General features: G+C 40.7%; 1 protein-coding gene across 1 annotated transcript in view; it reads right to left on the bottom strand.

Moving 5' to 3' along the window:
* LOC119650958 (homeotic protein antennapedia) overlaps nt 1-22,340 on the bottom strand; it is a 366,183-nt gene that overhangs the window by 276,140 nt on the left and 67,703 nt on the right. Inside the window, exon 2 of the mRNA XM_038054201.1 lies at nt 5,360-5,429. The gene's annotated coding sequence lies outside the window, so the exon portion shown is untranslated. The remainder of the gene's footprint in view (nt 1-5,359; nt 5,430-22,340) is intronic.

Raw genomic sequence — 22,340 nt, 5'->3', positions numbered from 1 at the left:
CCAGTGGGAACATTAAATTCCTCAAACGATGTATCAAGCTAAACGTAACACCTTAAAGACACACAGTCAAAATCAGCTGTACCAAACGCCAAATTCTGACAATCTAGTCGCTTTACCCTAAACAAGAATTTCATTTTATTCAGTAGGCACACCAATAGAAATAAGTCGGGGAACCGGAAGCTGAACGCTTCAAGTACGAAAGGTTTTGTGTATTCCTTAGTATGCAGCACGTAATATATCCATATATTATATGAGAGTATCCATTTTCAGGTGACATTAACATTCATAGCCTTTAATTTTCAAAGATGCAAAAACTTTGACGTATTATAACTTCGTTAGTAATAGAGTGATTTCCACCAAACTTCAACATCACAGCAGGTGCTAGGATGAATTTAAGGGGGGGGGGGGGGGGGGGGGGTTCTAGCCAATTACAAAAAACCCGGCACTCCTCACCTTTCCAGCAAATGTCAAAACTTCGGAAAGTACTAACCGAGACCTTTAATTTGATACCCAACATGACTATATTTGATGAAAAAAAATGTACACCCCCCTTTTGCATGTATGGGGACCTCCCTTAAATTCAACGTAAAAGGATCTAACTCACTGTATGTGTGAGCGTTCACAGTTCCCACCTTCCTACCACATTTGGTGGCAATCACTATAACCGTCTCCGAGAAAAATGCCTGTGACCGACAGAGAGACAGACAGACAGGAAACCGACTTTAATAAGGTTTTGTGTTTACACAAACACAAAACCTCAAAGAGGGTGACATGAACGATAAATGGGAGAAAAGTAACAGAGCTTTCACCTGTGCAAAAAGATCGAAGAAGCAAAAGGCACTGACCACATGAAAAAGCCAGGATACAAAAGAGAAGCTAAAGAAAGGATTAATTCCTAACTATATAATCAGCAAATCTAACGAACCCTTCACTGAGGAGCAAGCATCACTACTTAAAAAACCATCATGAAAGGATCGACTATATAATCAGCAAATGTAACGAACACTGCACCGAGTAAGAAGCAACACTACTTAAAAACCCGTCATGAAAGGATCGACTAGCTACCAGGAGACTATTGAGGAATTGGAAAAAAACTAATATATTACTTATCAGTAGACAAGGGAGACGCAGAGGTCATTGTAAACACAAATATAGTCTTCCAGAATCCAATAAAGGAATGAAAAAGGCTTAGTAAAGTGCAAACCTATTTTGACAAAAGCCTTCTCATTGAGAATGCCCTCTCCCCATAGAATCTAATGCCTACCCAAAGTTCTCAGAGAAGGCAACGTCAGAGAAATAATCCAAAAAGTTGCGAAACAGCTTCTGGAAGAAATAAAAAAATTAGGTCTATAGGAAATAGGAAAGCGTGCAGCAAAATCAGCAGAGAAACGATCGACAGTCTCAATGAGGCATTATTTCCAAGCGTGCCTATGAAGAAACCCCAATTCCTATTCGAAGAGTGGATTAAGACCTATGAAAACTCACCTGAATGGAAACGCAAAGGTAAGCTATACAGAAAACTGGCATTCACCTGTACGAGTAAGTCCTATTTCATATTCAGGAATGCATTCTGCAAAACAATATTCGGGGCATTGATGGACAACTCCCTTTCCCTGCTGTTATGTGTAATATTTATCAAGAACCGGGAGAATGAACTCACTACGGCTGGCACACTGCCGAGATTCTGGATCAAATATGTGGACGAAATACTGGAAATCATGGAAAAACAAAAAAATAGGTGCAACTCACAGACAACTTAACAAAGCGGATAAGGACATAGAAATCACCATGGAAAAGGAAGGGGGGGTATGTCTCCTAGATAAAAAAAAATCTGGAAAGAAGAACATTCTGAATTCGAAAATGGACCCAACTCCAACGAACAATCCCATACAGTTAAAATCACGATTTTTGTCACAAGATGGCGACATATAACTGCATGATCCACATTCGTTGAGTGTGTGCAAGATCTCCTGCCCAGACTGTAGGATTTTATCCTCCTGAAGTCATTGGATTTTCGATGCCCTTTTAAGTTCTTGTACATTCACCATTTTTTCAGTTCTTGTGCATGGAGTTCCTTATTAAGGCAGACATAGACCGGATACCGGTTGTTGCGCCGTTCATAATAATGACTATACCTTAAATCTTGTGAATATCTCTACAATTCAACCACAAAATTCCACCTTGATCTTTAGATTACTTATAAGTGGTGACCGCTAGGTGCAGTCATACTGCAGCATGTGGTATGAGAAATGGTGACGGCGGGCAGACACAAAACAAGCTTGACGGACTGATCCTCTTTAGACATAGGACAGGGCACAGGAAAACAGTGTTGGGTCGGGAGGATTCGAGGCAGGTCCATAGAAAGGGAGTGCGGGAGAGAAATAGGGGCTTCCACCGAGCCTAGAGTTTCTCCTGGGGCTCAAAGTAGAAAAAGATTTTGGACAGGTTTGTATCATATCTACCCTGGGACTGATTTTTCCTCCTTACGGCCTCAGCAATGCAAAATACTTTATTCTTTTGAAACTTGGAATGCAATCCCATTGAATACAACTGCACCACTGCGAATATAATTCTAACAATCTGGCGAGCCAAAAAAAACAATACGGTTCGGATGCAAGATCGACGACATGTGCTGCTACTACACATTGTTCGCAAGTGGACAAGAACCGGCAGTCGAAAAATTGTAACAAGTGTTTATTGTTAACAACAAATTTCCATAATAATTTGCTAATTTCAAGTGTGTGATTATTATCAAAATATAATGTTTTAGCCTATGGCTGACTGATGGCAGTTCAACCCATCAGTCAACCGAGGAAAAACAGGACACTGGTAAAAATGAAGTTTACAACACACTAGAGTGAATTTACGATTCGCTGCCTTCCAATGATATAAAAATGGCGCTAAGATCATATATAGTACCAAGGTTGTATGAGAGGAGTAATTTGAGGGCTCAACCTTCCTAAAGCCACTATTTGCGACGGTCAGCGACTTATTGTTTCTGTTCACAGCGAAGCTAAGCTCTCCTGCTTTCAACATCGCGACATTCTTAAAAGGAGGTTATGATAACTTAATGGTTGGTCGATGATAGAAAAACCAGACTGCGGCCAAAGTCAACCTAGAGTGGAGAGTCATTCCAACTAATCTAAAATTTTGATCTCTCCTGCGGAAAATTTCTGGGAAAAAACGCTGATATTTTGCGATAAAAAGTTGATAACAATACTGGCAATTCAATTGCGTTGATATCACATGTTTCGCGGTCGCGGTATAGACAGAAAGTTGGTGCTAAACTACAATTAACACCAAGTGGGATGTTAAGTGTGGTCGTAAAAGGTTAGCCTCGGCTAGAGATAAGCGAAAAATTAGGGATATTTGTATCCAAAACGGAACAAATCCGGACCGTAATGGAACGACTCCAAGATGCCAGCGACGGCAAGTAACAGAATTGGGTTTTTCGTGTAGACGTCCATCAAAGAAAACACTTCTTACTCCTGTGATGATGATAAAATGCTTCAATAGATTTATATTTGATTGCCGATGCTTTGAAAAGGTGACTTGACTTCTTTTTAATAAAAATAATCTGCCATTTAGCTTCCATGCAAGTCTCTGTTTTACAAAATCGAAACTCAAGAATATTTTCCGAGTTTGCCTTTCTGATAAATCATCAGTATCTTATATGCACCAACTGACTAATCAGGTTTTGTGATCACTTCTTCTACATATTACCTGCCATCAACGCTGTTTCTTCCACCATCAAAGTTGCACTCACTGCAACTCTTGGGAAATGCTACTACATAGAATCCTTTAAAACTAAACCAACTTCAATTGAAACAAAACCAATTTTTCAATGAACATAAAGCTTATCATCAGTTGATACAACAACGAAAACTACTTCCATTTTTTTATATTTTTTGTACTTATAGAGGCATCCTTCATCGACCCGGCCTCTTTCCAACAACCAAATCATAATATCTCGGCATTTGCATGCATAACAGTTCGTTTTATAAACGCTTGAAACACATTTAATAATACATAGCATAATCAGGTAATAAAAAAGGTTAATGATCATTTTTGAAATATTTGAAAATTTCATGTTATTATTTCAAATATTTAAATGAATTTTAGGGTTTCGGGAAGTTTTAAAAATAAGGAGAAAAATAAAAATGATCACTTGTAAATTAATATTTTAAAATATGTGAACGTCGAGATGCGAAATATGCAAGTTAAATTAACAACAATGGTCCTGATTAAATTTCCACGGCCATACTTGCAAAAGTATCAAGTGGTAGGTTTCGATTCTTGTAAAATTAGTTTAGAGTAGCTGAATGGGGTGCTAAAATGTGCAGACCTATGTAATCAACCAATCGAAAAATCTACATAAAAAAAGTATTTCTAGCGATTTACTGATATTTTTGAATTGCATTATATTCTAGCTAAAAAAAACTATTAAAATAAAAAACTAAATTTGCCACGACTAGAGTTGTTCTTTAGTAGGGCTCCCTTATTAGCGTAGTCTAGCACCCTAAGTTGAGACTAGATAGTTTACCCTAAATATTCATCTTGGCATTGCCGTGGCCCTAGCCAGAAATGTTTTTTTAAAAGTGTTATAGGGTTTGGATAGTTTTTTTTTTCAGATAACGCCAGAATAGAAGATTCAGGAGACGATCAATTTTCGTGGTTATGATTCTGACGATGTAGTGGTGGAGTTTATTGACAGTCAGCCTCTCGATTCCGTGGCCCGGGTTCGAATCCATTTGTTTATGGCTTGCACATATCTGATTCAAAGTAAAATGAATTTTTGTTCTTTTTGTGATATCTAGCCTTAAAATTGGCGCTATGTAGAGTCGTCAAGCAAGGCGTACGCTGACTAAGAGACCAGAGTCTAGTAGACTTCTCTAGGCAGGCCCAAAAGATAAACTTAGCAAATCTAGCTAGGTCCACGCTAACCCACAAGATAATTCTCTAGTCGACATGGCAGACAATATAAGTTTGGTTGTAGTTTTTATGAGAAAATACTATTCTCTAACAGATAAAAATACAAAAATCTCCACTTCCATCGTATCTTTTTTCATTTTACTCGAAATTGGGGTTGACTTTTCACTATCACCTGACCCTAAACATGACAACCTTTTATGAACATTAGGATTGGAATGAAGTTCCATTGATTCTGAAAACTTTCCATACTTCATTGTTCTCTCCATCATTTTCACCTTCATCACATCATCCAATAATGCCTGCAAAAGTTTTTCTTCATCTCAAGGTGCTGCGCTATGATTTATTTAGAAACAAGGAACTAAGAAGGATTGCAATGCAGTCGAATGTCTGCCGAAGTTGATATTTCTAGTTTTACAGGATTACTTACCTTCACAGAGACGGCCTTTGACAAAAATTTTGGTAATGTTCCGATAAACCAATTTTGCGTTAGAATTTTCCTAGAAGGGAAATAGATAAAAAAAATGTTAGATGGATTGCGGTGATAGTCTTATTATTATTGATTAAAAGTACAACAACCTTATGAATCTATATATGCAAATGTTTGATATTTTCACATATCAATCTGAATATCGCTTCAGACGAAATCATTGGCATTATCACTTCCGCTCATACATGAATTTTTTTCCGACAAAAATCTCTGATTGTTATCAATTTCCTTCCTGCTCTGCTTTATAATTTCGAATCTGTTTTTTAATCTCGAGAGCCAAATATCAATTAAATTTCGTTAAAATAGAAGTTCTGTGGAAAATAATATTCGAAAAGATACATATGAATCTTTTTCTGTTGTGTATGCCTAAATCGTCGCCGCTAGATATTAGATACAAATCAGAAACATCAACTCAAAGGCACGAAATTGAGATATTGGCTGCTCGATAGCAAGACAATCTCTTTCATTACACCCTTGCCATCTATGAGTGCGTAGATGAAACTAAGATGATACCCAAAATTTGGCTGTTCGCCAAGCAACATGGCTATCGGCAACATCAAATAGAGTAAAGCTAGCAGCATGCTGCTAGGCGACAAGAACGTTCTAATGAGTGGCGCTGGGACGAGAAGCCGCGACGCCGGCCACGCTAGGGTGCTGCTAATCCAAGCAACATGCATTGCGTGCACAGTAGGGTTGCCGTTTCCATGGTGTATTTAATTAGTTAAGCAATTTCTAGTTTCACCAATTTGGTTATGGCGTTCAATATGTCCTATTTGATGTGTATTCTACTGCGTACGCTTTTTTGAGGCTTCAGGGTTTCATATGATTAATGCTTTGCAGTTTGGAGTAGTAATTCCCGGAGAAAGGCTGAGGAGACCATAGTGGTAGATAATATACGAATAGCAAATTTAAGGGGATTTCAGATTCGACATGATCTCTATGATGACTTTTAACTTTGATCAGATTCATGTGAAAGGAATTAGATTATTGGATTTGGATCTGAAATCTACCTCCGTCCAGTGAAGTTGGACTGCTGTTAAATCAAGCTCACAGCAGAAGAGAAAAGAAGATGTCCTTAAAACGCCCTTCCAATCACATCACTATAATTTCTATGGAAAAAAATTAATCAAATTATGTTCTATGTGTAAAGATAATGTATTTTACTTTAACATTAGTATACCAATGTAGAACGCTTAATACCAGCTTGTCAACAACTATCGACGATGTCTCACACTTGAACTTCAGTCGGCTCCAATTTAACCGCCATTCCGCCTCAGTAACTGCAAGGTACAAAACAGAATGTGCCTTTACCAACTGACACATGTATGCCTTCAGTTCGACACCCTGCAGGGAACAATCGCCGTAGGAGTCACCAAATTCACAATTTTATGCCTGTCCGCAATCAGCGGGTTTGTGTAGTGCTTGGAAAAGTACTTTTTAGAAGTAGACACAACGGCAGTCAACTGCTTTGAATTCTATACGCGAATATGAGGGGTTGCTATAATGTGGGTGGAATATCGATTTGCAGTGTCTTTTCAATTTTTTCTTGCATAATTTTCAATGAAGCAACAAAATAGTTGTCTTCGTGTGACATCATAGCAATGGGTGTGAGCTGTACATTGCATTGTGCAATTTCATTACGTTCAAGAACTCGATAAATTCTTGTGTTAATTTATTTAGAACTGAACGAAGGTTTCGGAGACGAAGAGGTTGTAACGACACAGAACAATTCGTAAGTATCGGAATGTTTACTGAGTAATGTAGTTAGTATAACTTCGTGCCTTTGATGTAGTCTTTATTATTCCAAGTAATCAGCGAGTGTCGATACACCTACAGAATCAATTCTTATTCCCAACCCAAAGTATCAAATGATACAATAAAACCAGAACTGACTGAATACTCCTTCAGTTATTGAAACACTTTACGCTTTTGCACAAATGGAACTCAATGCAAGCATCCACCTTCAAGCCAACTGTTCATTGTTGTGAATCGAACCAAAGCGTCCGAAGTTTCAGTTTTGTCCGTTCAACTTCCGAGGGGGTAGTGAATGAAACAAAATCTCCAAAGAACAAAAGCGATAAGAAAATCTTTAGAAAAGGAACGAAAGAAAGCAGAGTACCAAGTAATATACAGATAAATTCACACGGACTAAAGGCAGCGACTTGGTTTTATCAGATTAGAGGTGTGAAGAATTTTACGGAAAATTGGAACCGCGATCTGTTTCCATAGCACTTATTCCCGAGATTCACTGGGATCTCTTTAACGATGGGAAAAATAGCCAACCATTGAATGGAACTACCGAAACAAAATACGAATAATGGCAATTGTTTTCTATATTTGCCGAAATAGAACAATGAAATTAGGAGTTGGTACTTATTAGCTGGAACGACTGATCCCTAGTTTGAAGGAGGAATTGTGAATTTTAATTAAGACAGAATAGTCATTCCTAAAAATATATTTATCACCCTTTATCTGTCGATAACACCTACCATTTTCAGAGTTAATTATAATTTAGAAATCATTTCGCAAAAGAGCTGATGCATTTGTAAAAATGTCATTGCCACGGGGATAAAAAAAAAACAAGATAAAAAAACATACGAGGATGCTAACTGAACTGTCATGTCCAAAGAACAAAGAGAACCATGAACAAGTTACCGTCGGCCTTATTTTAGCCTCGGTGATGAAAATAAGAAGTCACAGGACCAGGAAACAAAAGCCTTGGTGACGTTGAAGCAGCATTGAGAAAGACAAAATTTGCGTGATAATAATGATCACTTCCAAGAGGAATCAAGGTTGCTTATACTGGCATTTGCATCATGAAAGTTGCACTAAGTGTAACTAGAGCTCACGCGCATATATAAAGTTTAGATGCTTGCCACAGTCAAGTTGAAAAATTCTTATTGCAGAATCGTAGAAATTGATGATTAAGCGGTTAATGGAAGCATGTATGTACGTACAGACAGAAAGTCGAAAAAAAAAATTGATTGTCAATAATTGTCCAAGAATTGTATCCTGTAATATGACTGGAATTACAAAAGAAATGTAGGTAGGGCACGAACTACATAGCAAATGACGTGGAAAATTTGAGAGTAACTGGCTGAAATTGGACAGGAACCGAAGGAGCAGCCCCTGAAGGAGAATCCTTATAGGAGCTCTTTGTTCCAATAAGCAACGAGACAGAACGAGGATCTTTTATGCGAGAAAATGTTAAGCTATTATACATAGTATTGGATGTATGAACGCAAAATTCCAAAATTCTAGACGAATCCTACCGAATTATCATTGAATTAAGCAAGGTTTTTGCAAGCGTTAGGAACACTTCTGGGTTCTGCAGCTAAAGCACCATATAAGTATGAAATTTTTACAATTTCAGAGTAGGCAGATCGGAAATAATGCTCTCAAGGATATAGTCCAGTAAACAGTCAACCTGCTGGTGGAATCAGGTAATTAGAAGCACCTCTGCGGTGGACTTTTGGCACAAGAAGAGATAGTAACATGTTCTTCGAGGCTACATCTGTAAGATTGAATATCAATGCCAGGGAAATTTTGAACATAATGGTGATGAAACCAAAGCTGCTGTTCATAATCACTGCCTGCGAATGATAAATTATAAAATATGAAAATGTCGAAAACTTTATGCCACATGGGCAACGGTCCTAAATAATCCTTTTCAAATAAAGAGTCAGCTCAAATCTTCGGCAGAATATGTAAAATAGACACAATTATTATTAATTTTCTTCGCCTCTCTCTCTTGTTCGCACATTTTATCAATAAGATTTGATTTAGCAGTGGGGATATACTAGGACCAATGTAACGGTAGCAATGGAACGGTCCATTTCGATACAATGCGGTACGCTTTGACGGGGCAAGTTTAAACGCGAACATTTTCCAATCCCGCGTACTTCGACTACCCAAGAATCATAGTTTTAAGGCCGTTATTTGGTCGACGTATACTACTATTTAACAAACTTCTTAACTTAAATAAAAGGACACCTATGTACGTCCTTACATTTGCGCAAGATAATTCTTTAAAAAAAAAAACTGGGGAAATTGTCAAGGAATTTTTTCTTTAGAAGTAAACGAAGAATTGAACGCCTTTAAACGAAAACAATAGAAATAATACCACAAGCCGGAAGCTGGAAGCTCGTTGTTTCAGGTATGAACCTTTTTGTGAGTTTTTTTTTTTTTTAAGACTCCAAATAGGGTGCTCAATATTTCCAAATGATGCAATAATTTATGCTAAAACAGTAGGATTTCCATCAAAATTTCCAGTATAATCTTCAATATTCTGGTCTATATTAACGTGGATTTTAATTTTGTGCTTTTAGCATGAACGGGGATTTTCGGTTAATTTTCAAAGTATAGTAAGATAAACCAACATTTTGTAGGCAATTAGTTTCGCAAAGTAGCTCTTTAATTTCCCTTTTTCCAACCCCTTACCACACCACTTTGCAACCGATAATTAAAACCTGTTTCCAAAAGTACTAATCAAAACTTTTCATCCGATACCCCACATGTCCATATTCGGTGAAAAAATCTTACACCCCTTTTGACATGTACCGAGACCACTTAAATTAAATGTGAGGCGACGTAATTTGCTGCTAGCAGGTGGGCTCCCAGTTCCAACCCTTCTTCTGAATTTTGTGTCGATAGTTATGAACGTTTCTGAGAAAAGTGTTTGTAAGAAACAGACAAGCAAGCAGATTTTTATTTTACTCTTATTAGCTCATTCTAGAAAGCGGCTACCCAAGGCCCAGGCGAAGATGAAAAGGAGTTTCTAAATCAAAACCAAAAAAGCAACCTTTTCCTTTTCGAAGCGTTGACAATGTGAAAGTCCTTTTGGCTACCTGGAGGATAAATAAGATTTGTCCATAAAACTAAAAAAATGGTGTCAAAAACTGCTTGCTTTAACGAAGGAATATAGTTCTATCTATTATAGTACGTCATCTTCTTTATCTTCAGCCTTTATCCCGTTCACAAGCGGGGTCGGCTTATTATAGCACGTCATCTCAACACGAATAGTAAAAAGGCTGTGAAAAACTAAATATATTAAGCTAACATGCAAAAAAGTTTTCGCTTTCCCTTCTGCATAATGGAAATTTGGAAAACTGCTAAAACCTCTTCAAAGGAGTTTCGAAAAATGTTCACTAGAGACCACAACCCGAAATATGTAAAAGTTTCGAGCAGCAAGGATTACCTCCAAGTTTTCAAGCTGTGTGTGTACTAAAAATCCCTTCACCAGTATAACAAAAGAAGGATACAAATTTTATATCCTTTTCAGAGGACATCTGTTGGCGCTCTGCTACTTTGCTTAGTACTTTACCATAGTTGTCCATGATATGTGAACAATGTCTACGCTTTATTTAGCAGTGACACACACCAAGGTTATAAAGGATATAAATAAGGATATAGTCGGCAAAGCTACTGAAATTGTACTAAATGTTTTCACCAAGCGCTTTAAAGTTTTCGAACATCGAAAGAGCTTATATTCTGCTTGCGGAAAACTGTATATGGTTTTCGTCATTGCAGAATCGAATTAATAGTATGTCCTTGAAAATGTGGTATACCTAAGAGAGCTTTCAGGCTCGGTATATCCTCACCAATTCCTAACTAGCACTTAAAAATGCTTTAGTAGTATATGAAGCGAAATCAGTTTAGATATTTTGATATGGAAAGGATACGGAATAATTCTGAGCAAGTTTTCCAGTGAGATTAGCACTTCTCATACTAAATCAGGACTAGGTGGTATTTGCACTTTCTTTCTAAATGTCACTTCGGGAGAATGGAACAAACCACGTATTTTATTTCCGTTAGTACATTATTTGGTTTGTGTATCCCGATATTTCGAGGGCCACTTGTCCTTATCTTCAGTATTGGATGATCTGTGGCAATTCAAGGTCATAGATATGGTAAAAGCTCAGTCCTAATGAGAATTTTAGAAGTTGATGAAAACGTATAGGCGCTATTGCCTTCTCTGACGTTATTTCCCACATATATCTTCGCAAGGACCATCCATGTTTTTGAAAGATACCAAGCAGAACACTAATATCAAATCAAATAATAATTTTGACAAAGACGACTAACGATTTCGTCCAGGGCCGGGCAACTCATCAGATGCTACCTCATCTCTGCCCTGGGAGCAGGTGACAGTCTCTTCATTTTATAGATAGCCAACACGATGTGGTGGGAATTATATTCAACATAAAACTGACATAGATAAGTTAATGCTGGACCAGACCAAATGCGGAGCAACTTACTCCCTCTTGTTTTGGTCCACGGACCCCACGTTTAGGGCTCAGCACCCAAACTTTCTAAAAATTATGCGATGGCGGCTTTACGGTTCGGTTCAAGTTGTCTGTTTGCCAGAGAATGCGGTTTGGGTGACGACACCGTTTGATTAATTGTACTTTCAGATCATTGTAGACATTTACGTTTTTGATATACCGTGGGGATCCAGTGACAATTCTAAGTAGTTTAAGTTGTCATCCTTGCAGGAATTCAATGGTTGACCAGGATAAGGCACTTCATAGTCTCATTTCGGCTTGATAGTGACTTTCCATAAAAGGACCTTTATACTTGAAATAATTTTCACCGTTTGCGTTAGTAAAATGTGTGCGCCATCTGCCTTCAGTTGCCTTCAATTTTAGGGTCTATATGGCAACAGCCATCCTACCAAAAGCTTTTGCATCAATATCATTTCAAAACATCAGCTTAGATTCCATGTACTGAACGGTGTGAAATGCTAATGTCATTTAATGCAATGCTTCCTTGAAAAGTAGCGCCTTTTACGTTCCTAATTTGCAATGGTCGTACGACCTGGTCCGGAATCAGCTTCCCATTTTTAACCATTCAATCCAAGGAAATATTCTCTGTTAATGCATTCACCATATTCCTTGAATTTCCTTCCAGAGCTGGAGAAACTAGAGAAAATACAAAAGAAGAATGGGGAGATTTCATGCATAGAGTCTTAAGAGCACAAAAAATGAAAGCGAGGCAGGATAAGAACAAACAACCCCGCCTCAATAATAGGAAACTGCCAATGAAAGGAAATGCGACGGCACGAAAGAGAAGTAGATTACCAACTCTACTCGTTAGGCCGACAGACGACAAAGTCTTTACAGGAGTCCTTCCCCAGATACGTTATAGCAACAACCCAAAAACTATTGGAGCAGATGTTGGAAAAAGGCAAACTGGAGGGATCTTTGTTAAATTAGGTTCGAAGACCACCGACACAGTACATTCAGTGAGATGATCAGTGAACTACTGGGGGAAAAGACTCTGGTTTCTTACCTATTTGCTCCTTGGAAATCCGAAATCTTAATCATCTTATAAAAAAGATCAAAGCGAAAGAATCCGTCGAGTGTGAACGCCCAAAGGTATTACCTTTTAATGCCCGAGGTCAGCAGCTTGTTCTGGTGAGTATTGCCGAACAATACACGTGGGACTTTCCTAACAGTGGAAAAATCAGGATTCGTTGGGTAATACAAACTTACCCTAATAGCAAGCAGACAGGTGACAAAACGAAGTGCAGCGCTCACAAGGTAAAAGCTGACCAGGCGCTAATCAGTGATCGATATCGAGACAAGGACCTAACTTTAGGTAATCTGGATTCATCAAATAATGTGATGAAGTCTATCTACGATAACATTTCGGAACCTAGGTTGAAAGGGCAGCACTCTCGACGCTCGGAAACACTGATGTCATCGGCAAACGGTCATCAATACATCGCGTTCGAACTGATCGACGCTATCTCTGGTGAGCTGTAGGTAACACTATCAAAAATTTAGTTATACGCCTGATAACTAGAGATCTTGGGACTTTCGTGCACTGAAGTGCATCGAAACATAACAAATATTCTGTGTATGTATTGCCGACTTGGGGAAGGAGGCTCATATGCTCTAAGCACAACTCAACTATAAGGGGGAATGTGAGGCGCATTAGTTTGTTGTTAATAGAAGCTAGTCGACGAGCTAGTTGGAAATCAATAGAAACTTGATTACAAACTAATCACCCGGAAAATAAGTGTCCTACGGGAATTGCATTGACCTAATGACAAACAAATGAACTGCATTGTACGCAGCTCGTTCAGGTCGATATGAGGCATTGAGCATTGCTCACTCTCCGCTAAAAGCTAAAAGAGGCAGTCCTCTCAATGTAAATAACGATGTCGCCAGGAATTACGATACAACAATAGTATCCCGGCAGATATACAGAAACTAGTGTTTCACCACCGAAAATACGGTTTGGTGAATTCAATGTTTGCCTGAAGGACGGTATTTCCAATCGTCTGCATATTGATCACTCTGAAGGATTGACATAGCCACGGAGGTGACAGCATACCTGATAAGACTCATCTAAGCGGCACATGTTGCCGGGAACTCATTTCTAAGGTAGCTCGGCTTTAGATCAAGAAAATCCAAATTGGGTCCTGTCATGGAAGTCGTGAATGCGAGTCATTTACCTGAGCTGTCAATCTCAACTGATAGTGCTCCTCGGAGCGCCTATATTGAAAATTCCTCCAATATGGGGGGAGCGCTCTTTGCTCTTTGAGATGCTAGAGATGGATATCATGTTGAGGGTAGCACATGTTTATTTTAGGGCCGTAACTTTAAAGTGCTTCCAAGACTTGGTAAGCCAGAAGAGCGCGTCTGGTCGATTTACAGATCTGCTGGGACCTTGGTGGTTTTACATGAGTATGTGCCGAGTGGACTTGATCCCACCTTCTTAAGACGCGAATTGATTTTGTGCCTCTATCTATAGTCTATACTGAGGGCATAGCTCATTCATACTGGTGGATGCAAGATCTTCCTAATTCTCTACCGAACTAAGGAATACGGCACCGGTGTTGAAACGCAACACCATGTTTGAGGCCCGACGGTCTCTGTCGCACGGATGTAACTACAAGTCCCACGAATCTCCTACTAGAGAACAACCGCTATAAGCGAGCTGAATGCATGTAAACCACATGTTCTGTTGAGATGTGTGAATTCAGGGCTCATCCCGATACCCATGCTACTAGTATACCCCTGGTAAGGTTTTCCCATGCAGGTTCGGGTTTGGTGACGCTAATTAAGCCTTAGAGCACTCGCCTACTGCATCACGACCAGCAGGCCATAGTGAGTACTGCGTTTCCCGGTGACATCCCTTGAAGATTCGCTTCAGCCACTTAATTTTGGTCTGGGTGACAGGGTTGCTGCCCCGCCTTCGTTGCACACCACCTCACAGCGCTATACAGATGATATGGCGTCTGTTGCCAGACCTATTCTTGAACAGGCGCAAAGCAGACTGAGGAAGCGAATGAATAAATGCCCTGAATTTAGCCTTCCACGGGGAAAACCGAAGTAGTCATCCTACTTAAAAATCGAGACCCTGCATGGCGATGGTGATCGGTGAGACGATTGTGTTGTGAGCGCCAAGAGTTAAGTCATTTGGATTTTTTCTTTTTTTTTGGGGGTAGGGTAGGTGAATGCATTTACGCACACAATGTTGGACTCCCGATTCGGTACGTCGTCGGACTACCAACTAAACACCTCCCCATCGTCAGAGAGCTAGCCTGGAACCGTTTGTCACATTACTTCGGGCTAGTCCCCGAACTCTTCCGCTTTGCGGAGCCTTCAAATCAGGGAATTCCTTTCACCAACGGAAGGGGACAGGAGGAAGGGAACTGTCAGTTCAAGGAACCTCCTGCCATCCGGCTCCTCCACCGGTCGAGTTCTATCTTCTTAGCAACGAGAAGGGCCCGAACGTAATGGGCAACACGGTTCCATCTGTCAGTAGTCTTCAGCATCTCTTCGACAATGTTGTCTGGAGGGAGATCCCCTGTGTTTAAATAGAGCTGCTGACGAACCCCATCCCACCTTCCACAAGAAAAAAAAGTGTGGTGGGCGTCGTCCACAACTCCATTGCAAAACACACAATTCGGAGAACGCGCCTTTCCAATCTTGTGCAGGTAAGACTGAAAACCTCCATGCCCACTTAAAAATTGGGTAAGGAAATAGTCAGTCTCACCATGCTTCCGATTCAGCCACGCACCTAAGTTGCCGATGACCCGCGCAGTCCATCTGCCTCTAGTTTCATTTTGCCAAGAGAGCTGCCAATCGCCTAGAGTGTATTGCCGTTCTTCGCGAGCAACCGCCTCCCTTGGCTCATCTCCCTTGCGCTTGTATACGGCCTGACGCTCCCTAGCAAGAAGGCCAACGGGGATAACTCCCACGATCACCATCATGGCCGGTTCAGAGACAGTGCGGTACGCAGACGCCACCCGTAAAGCTCCCCGTCTCTGTACTTGCGCGAGGCGTTTACGATATACCTCCTTTTTAAGAGCACCAGCCCATACCTCTGCGCCGTAAAGCAGGACGGACTGCGTTGAGCTCATCAAGAGACGCCGCCTACTAGACGTAGGACCCCCAATGTTTGCCATTAGCCTACTTAACGCCGAAACTCCAGCCGCAGCCTTGTTCGCTGCTGCTTGGATTTGCTCAGAAAAGCTCATCTTTGAGTCAAGAGTCAACCCGAGGTACTTTACCGCTGATTTTAACTCGATGATCGATTCGCCGAACAATATGGGACGCAGGGTCGGAATTCTCTTTTTAGTCAGGATGACTACTTCGGTTTTTTCCAGTGCAAGGTTGAAACCATGAGTAGTCATCCATCCGCTTACCCGTCGCATCAATATGCCGAGTCTGCTTTGTGCCTGTTTGACAGTGCGTCCAGCAACAAGCGCTGCGACATCATCTGCGTAGCCGACCAGGCGCGACTCTTCTGGCAAAATCATTTGTATTGATACTCGGCTGAAAGGCTGCAAGAGAAGTTGTAGCTTATGGCAAACGTTAAGGAACCTACTCCAAGCAGAAAACGCCTTCTCATGAGCGATATGCAGTCTGTTCTGTTTTACGGCGAGGAAGTATAGTAAGGAGGTGCATCGTACGCGCCATGAGAGAGTTTTACGAGTGGAATTTGGCTACATCACTGTTGCAAAGCCAGATGTATTGGTGATTGTGGGAGTGATTTACATCGTTCTTCTTGTAAAGCAACGCAAGAACGCAAGAAGAAGGAGTGATGAGGGCGAAAGGCTAAAACTCAACCAAATCGACCATTGCTCCGCCAATATTCTCCATGCTGACCGCAGAATATCGAAACGAATAGCCTCGACAGTCTGTTCATTTCCGAATTAGGAAAGGTGAATGGAAAGATGCATTTGCGAGATGGAATTCACGCTTCTATGGAATTATCATCTTTCAGGGTGCAGACTGATGACAATTGATTGACCTAGAAATGGAAGGGAGAGAAAGTATTATATTTTATCCAAATGATTAGAGTCGAGCTTCACTCGGTTATCTTCATTAATTATGCGAGTTACACTAGATAACTACTTTGGTGGTCTAAATTATACCATCTGAATTTCAAGCGGTGATTAAATTCCACTTAGAAATGTGAGTCTCTTATCAATAGCCCGTAATAAATTTAGTATAGAAAACAACCATTTTGTGCAAACGTGATCGAATAGCAAATTACTACAAATAAATAATGCAAGCAGGCTCAAAAATGATATTCACAAATCGAAGACAAAAGCACGAGAAACTTCACGAGACGCTCAGCTGCCTATAAAAGATGATGAATTTTGTGAGATTCATAAGCAATTGCTTATTATCAAGCAACACGGGAGAATCGTCTGCGAACTGTCTGTATTATTAATTAGCTGTAAACAATTTACGCTTGGAATGCAAAATAAGTGGCGCCTTCAATTTTTGATCCGTGAATATATTCGCAGATTGATTTTCTGGACACACATGTCTTGTATTCCCCCGCGAGAAGGCAAATCGTAAAAAGGGCAAGAAAATAGGGGGTGGTGAGTTCAAACTGGTATCATTTCACAATGCTGCGGCCAGAGTCCATTTTTGCGATTTTTCGACCCTGCTTAAAAGATGAATTATTGCTCGTACGTTCATCTCCGTGCAAAGATACCAGAATTAAATTTTCAATTTCGACTAATTTGATATTTACTATAATTCCATGACACTTCACATGACATGTACACTCATTCGTATGGGTACAATCAAAATATTAGAGTACGTGACGGGAATCCTCAAAATGACGCTTGATTTAAAATTGAGATTCTAGTTAGCACATAGGTGCGGCCACGATAAAGCTGTTTAGCAGAAGAATTTTAATCAATGGCCAAGACAGAATATTTGATAATTGAAATCTGGAAGGAATTCCCGGCGGAAACACTAAGCCAGGAGCCTAGGGTGTCTTCAGGGGTAACATTGTTTATTTGGGGAAAACATGCTTTCAAAATTAATCCCCAGCTGAATATTTTAAGGCTTCTGAATTTAGTTAGTTTAGTTAACTGGGAAAGACGCAGCTCCGAGCACTCAGGCCATTGTGCTATCCCCGTAAGTTGCCTATTCAATGGCTTCCCCCCTACGGTGTTCGCAGGCTTTAGCGAATCTGAGAACATTCTCCAGAGACAGAGAGTGTGCAGATTCTTCATTGAAGAAAACCTTGCCAAAGGTGTCTTCGTCTGAGATCTGAGAATGCCGGGCAGCTGCATAAAAAGTGGAGGGCCGTCTCTTCCTCCTCCTCACATTGGCTGCACATAGCCGAAACCACTACCCCAATCTTTTCCATATGGTAATTTAAGGAGCAGTGTCCCGTCAAAAGCCCAACTAGGGTTTTCATGTCCCACTTCTTAAGGGACAACAAAAATGCCGCTCTAGTGGCCCTCGGCTCTTTCACAAGGATTTTCGCTTCTCGGCAAGAGTTCAAATTTCTCCACTCGGTTGCGTGAATCCTTGCAATTTCACCCTTCAGAGTAGACTTGACAGTAGATGGTCGGATTCCAAGAGCTGATTCTGGCCCCACCATTGTGGATCCAGACCCTCGGCGAGTCAGTCTGTCAGCCTCCTCATTACCGGCGATGGTGGACTGCTCCGGCACCCACATCAGTAATGTTTCGTTCAGTCGGCCAAGTTTCAGCAGCACCTGATGACAATTCCACACCAACTGACTTGATATGTTGTTGCCATTTAGTGCTGATAATGCCGCCCGACTGTCGGAACAGATTCGAATGGTGCGAACCCTCCATTTTTGTCGCAGATATTCTTCTGCTGTCAATGAAATGACATATATCTCCGCCTGGAATATGGTCGTCATTTTTCCGAGGGGTCGGGCCAGTTCTATAATCGGATTCTCCGAGAACACCCCTGCGCCCGATCCATCCTCCATAACTGACCCGCCGGTAAAGATTATTAGGTCTGTAATCTGAAAAGACTCATGGCCACTTGTCGACCATTCTTCTCTTTCGGTGATTACGACAGTGTATGTCTTTTCAAAGACGAATCTGGAAACCATATGATCGGTCGGCATCGACCGGTTTATCAACCTATTGGAAACATGCATGGTAGAAGGAGTTCCCCCGCTCGGTGGAAGCGGAAAAACTAGTTTTACTCCCGAAGTCTAATAAGCGACCGGGACGTCCATCTATAATCATACCGCCCTATCTGCCTATCGACATGGTGGGGAAAATGCTCGAAAGGGTCGTCTACAATAGACTTCACCATGTCGTAGAATATAGGGGTGGCCTATTGGAGCGACAGTTTGGTTTTTGTCAAGCTCATTCAATGATAGATGCCTTAGACGTGGTTCAAAACCCTACGTCCTCTACTAAATGCTGTATCTTGGTAACATTGGTCGTCAGAAATGCGTTCAAGTCAGCTAGCTGGAAATGAATAAAAAGCTCATTGGCTAAAATGGGTGTTCCTAGCTTTCTGATTAAACTTCTCGAAACATATCTCTCGGCAAGGACAATTTGATACAATATGGATGAAGGACCGAAGCAGAACACTGTCACAGCAGGACTACCAAAGGGCCCAATATTGGGTCCTCTTCTGTGGAACGTTACATACCAAGAAGTCTTTGTCCTTCCTACGCCAAAGAAGGCCATGATAATCAGTTTCGCAAATGAGCTAGCCATCGTTGTCGCCGCAAAACAATCTGAAGATGTTGAAGTGTACGCTCACGAAACCATTAGCGCCATAAAAACGTGGCTGGAGATGGTTCAACTTGACCTTGCGGATCAATAGACGAAAGCGGTTTTGATTGAAATTAAATACGATTAGTATTCCTCTTGGTGGCCATACCATCACTTCGAAACTGGTTATCAAATATCTGGAGGTAATGAGTGACACGAGGATCAATTTCAAGGGACATTTGGACTATGCCTGTGAGAAAGCGAGAAATACCAGGGTATCGTTAACGCGGATGATGCCTAACATTGGAAGCCCAAGATACAGCCGCAGATTACTTGTAGCTGGAGTAATTTGCTCTGGACTATCAGATGCGATACCGGTCTGAGAGGAAGCACTAGCATGTGAGAGCAATCGAACGGAGGATAGACATGACTTTCCTCGTATTGAAGAGTGGATTCAGCGAAGACGCGGTGAAATTAACTACCACCTGGCCCAATTACTGTCAAGCCATGGTGGTTACAGGAAGTACCTACAACGATTCAGGTTGGATTATTCCCTTTTGATCTAAATGTGGTTGCACACCCGAGGGCCCAGAGCATGTCATGTTCTTTGGTCCACAGTTTTGCCCAAAGAGGAAGAGTTTGGAAAACTCTCTGAAAATGAGCATAAGCCGTCAGAATATCGTCGGGGAAATGCTGGAATCGGAAGCAAACTGGTGCGTGGTGAACTCCGCGATCAAAAGGATTCAAGGGGAACTTGTAAAAGCGGAGCGCGCAAGGAAGGCGCGGTGAGCGAAAAGTTTGGTCGCTTAAAGCACTGTCCTCCCCACGAAGTAATGCATTGTGGCGTTTCCGCGGAGAAGGAAGGGGGAAGTGGAGATGGTTTTAGAGGGTGAGAATCCCACTCAATGCTACAAGCTGGTGCGGCAGTGTCTTTCTAAGATTTCCACATCCATCCATAAAACCAAAGAAGGTATGTTGTCTCAGACTGAATGGCATTTTTTTTTTATGGATGGAAGTGGAAATCTTAGAAAGACGCTGCTGCGTCAGGTTGCAGCAGTGTGTGGGATTCGCACCAACTAAAACCACCCCCACTCTTCCGCCCTCCCCGCGGGACCACCGTGTAGTATTACTTCGTGGGGGAAATTTAGGATAGCTTCAAGTGCCGCAGTCGGCGTAGTACTCATTGTTGCAATAATACTTAGGCAACCAAGTCTCTGAATCTGGGTTAGCAGCTTCCTGCTGTTAGCAAAATCCAGTCTTGGCCACCAGACGATGTACGCATATATCAAAATGCGTTTTATTATGAATGTATACATCCAGTATATCCGTTTGGGTGAAAGTCCCCAGGTCTTACCTATCGCATTCCTACAGCACCAGAGCAATCTGCAGGATTTCTGATATTGTTCCTGGATATGATACTTCCACGTTAACTTGGAGTCAAAAGGTACTTGACTGTCTGTGCCAACTGGATTTCCGCCCCTGCTAAGGTGGGTAGCGTATAGCTGCCCCACCTGACGTTCCTAGTGAACATAACTAGTCCAGTCTTCTGAATTTACTATCCTGTCTAACGAATTGTCAATTATTGAACCGATTCATTTGAAATTCATACAGAAATTTAAGTAAATCTCTGGCAGCGAATACTGCTAGCATTCCTTACTGTTGGTCTGGAAGATTGATTTGAATCTCGGACGGTTTCTTCCCTGACAATAAAACTATTTCGAAGCTTAAGGGGGTCATCCCGTGTGCAAGATTCGCGGAATCGATCTTTTTTGGCATCAATTGTATCTAGATATAGTGTAGAATGCATGGACAAAGTGATTTTTTGATATTCTGAGTCGTTCGGAAATTATAGTGTCAAACACGTCATCAGTCACATGCCAGATTTATGTCGATCGACGTAATAAAGCTCGTATTTATCGAACCGAATGACGTTCGAATGACTTCGCGAAACGGACAAAAATTGAAGCCAAGGCTGTACATGTGTTTCTTGAAGAAATCTAAAGTTTATGGATTAGGTATAGCATATTAATGGTCAGTTAAGATTTTATGGTTAAAAATCACATTCTACTTTTTAAATGCATTTTTCTCGAAACTGCATGTTGGAAATCGGCTGCCACCATAGCCCAAAATCTTTCCAACGAAATTCTTTGAAATTTTCAGGACTTATTCAGAACATATTTCTACGGTCCGCAAAAGTAGGATAATTGCGATTCGTTCAGTAGTTTTTTTTTTATTCATTGAAGAAGCCGTGAAAAAACACCAAAATTCGCAAAAAAAAGTTTAACAAGGCACCAAAAATTTAGCTTTTAATATTTTTTGATAATCCTAGTTTGCGGACTATAGTTAAGTCTGTACGTTAAAATGTCGATTAATTTTTTTTCTTTAAGATGATCGCAGCGCTCTCTAGTGTGGCAGCAGAAAAACACCTTTTTTGGAGATGGGTGTATAAATTGTCCTGTATTTCAATAACCAACTATGCGATCAGGGTGAAAAAAATACTATGCACGCTCAAGATATTAATATATCTATGGTGGAAAATTCGTATTTGTATCTTTATCCAGTTCTTCACAAAAAATTTCTAAAAAAGCCAAAAAAAAAACGGCCTTCACACGGGATGACCCCCCTTAAGAAAACCAACCAACTTATCGGCTTTGACCGGGTGTACCCTTTGGGATATCGTTACGAACATGTTCCATGCATCTGATAAGAGCATTTTCCCAGAGCACTTTGTATTTCCTGTTTACGATTTCGTTTTGTTTGACTTAACATTTCCGCAGTTTATAAAATGCAACCTTTAATCCGTTATGAAAAAATACTACATGGCACTGGGGAGATGCACTTTCGACAGATAGGACATGGCACGTTACCTGCTGATGGAGTAATTAATCATCCGAGCTGGTTGTTGATATATTCGAGTGCACGTTCGAGCCGAGATGGTATGTGGAATTA

The sequence above is a fragment of the Hermetia illucens genome, chromosome 3 (genome assembly GCF_905115235.1).
Source record: "Hermetia illucens chromosome 3, iHerIll2.2.curated.20191125, whole genome shotgun sequence".
Classification (NCBI taxonomy): domain Eukaryota; kingdom Metazoa; phylum Arthropoda; class Insecta; order Diptera; family Stratiomyidae; genus Hermetia; species Hermetia illucens.
This window is presented reverse-complemented; position numbering and strand designations above follow the sequence as displayed.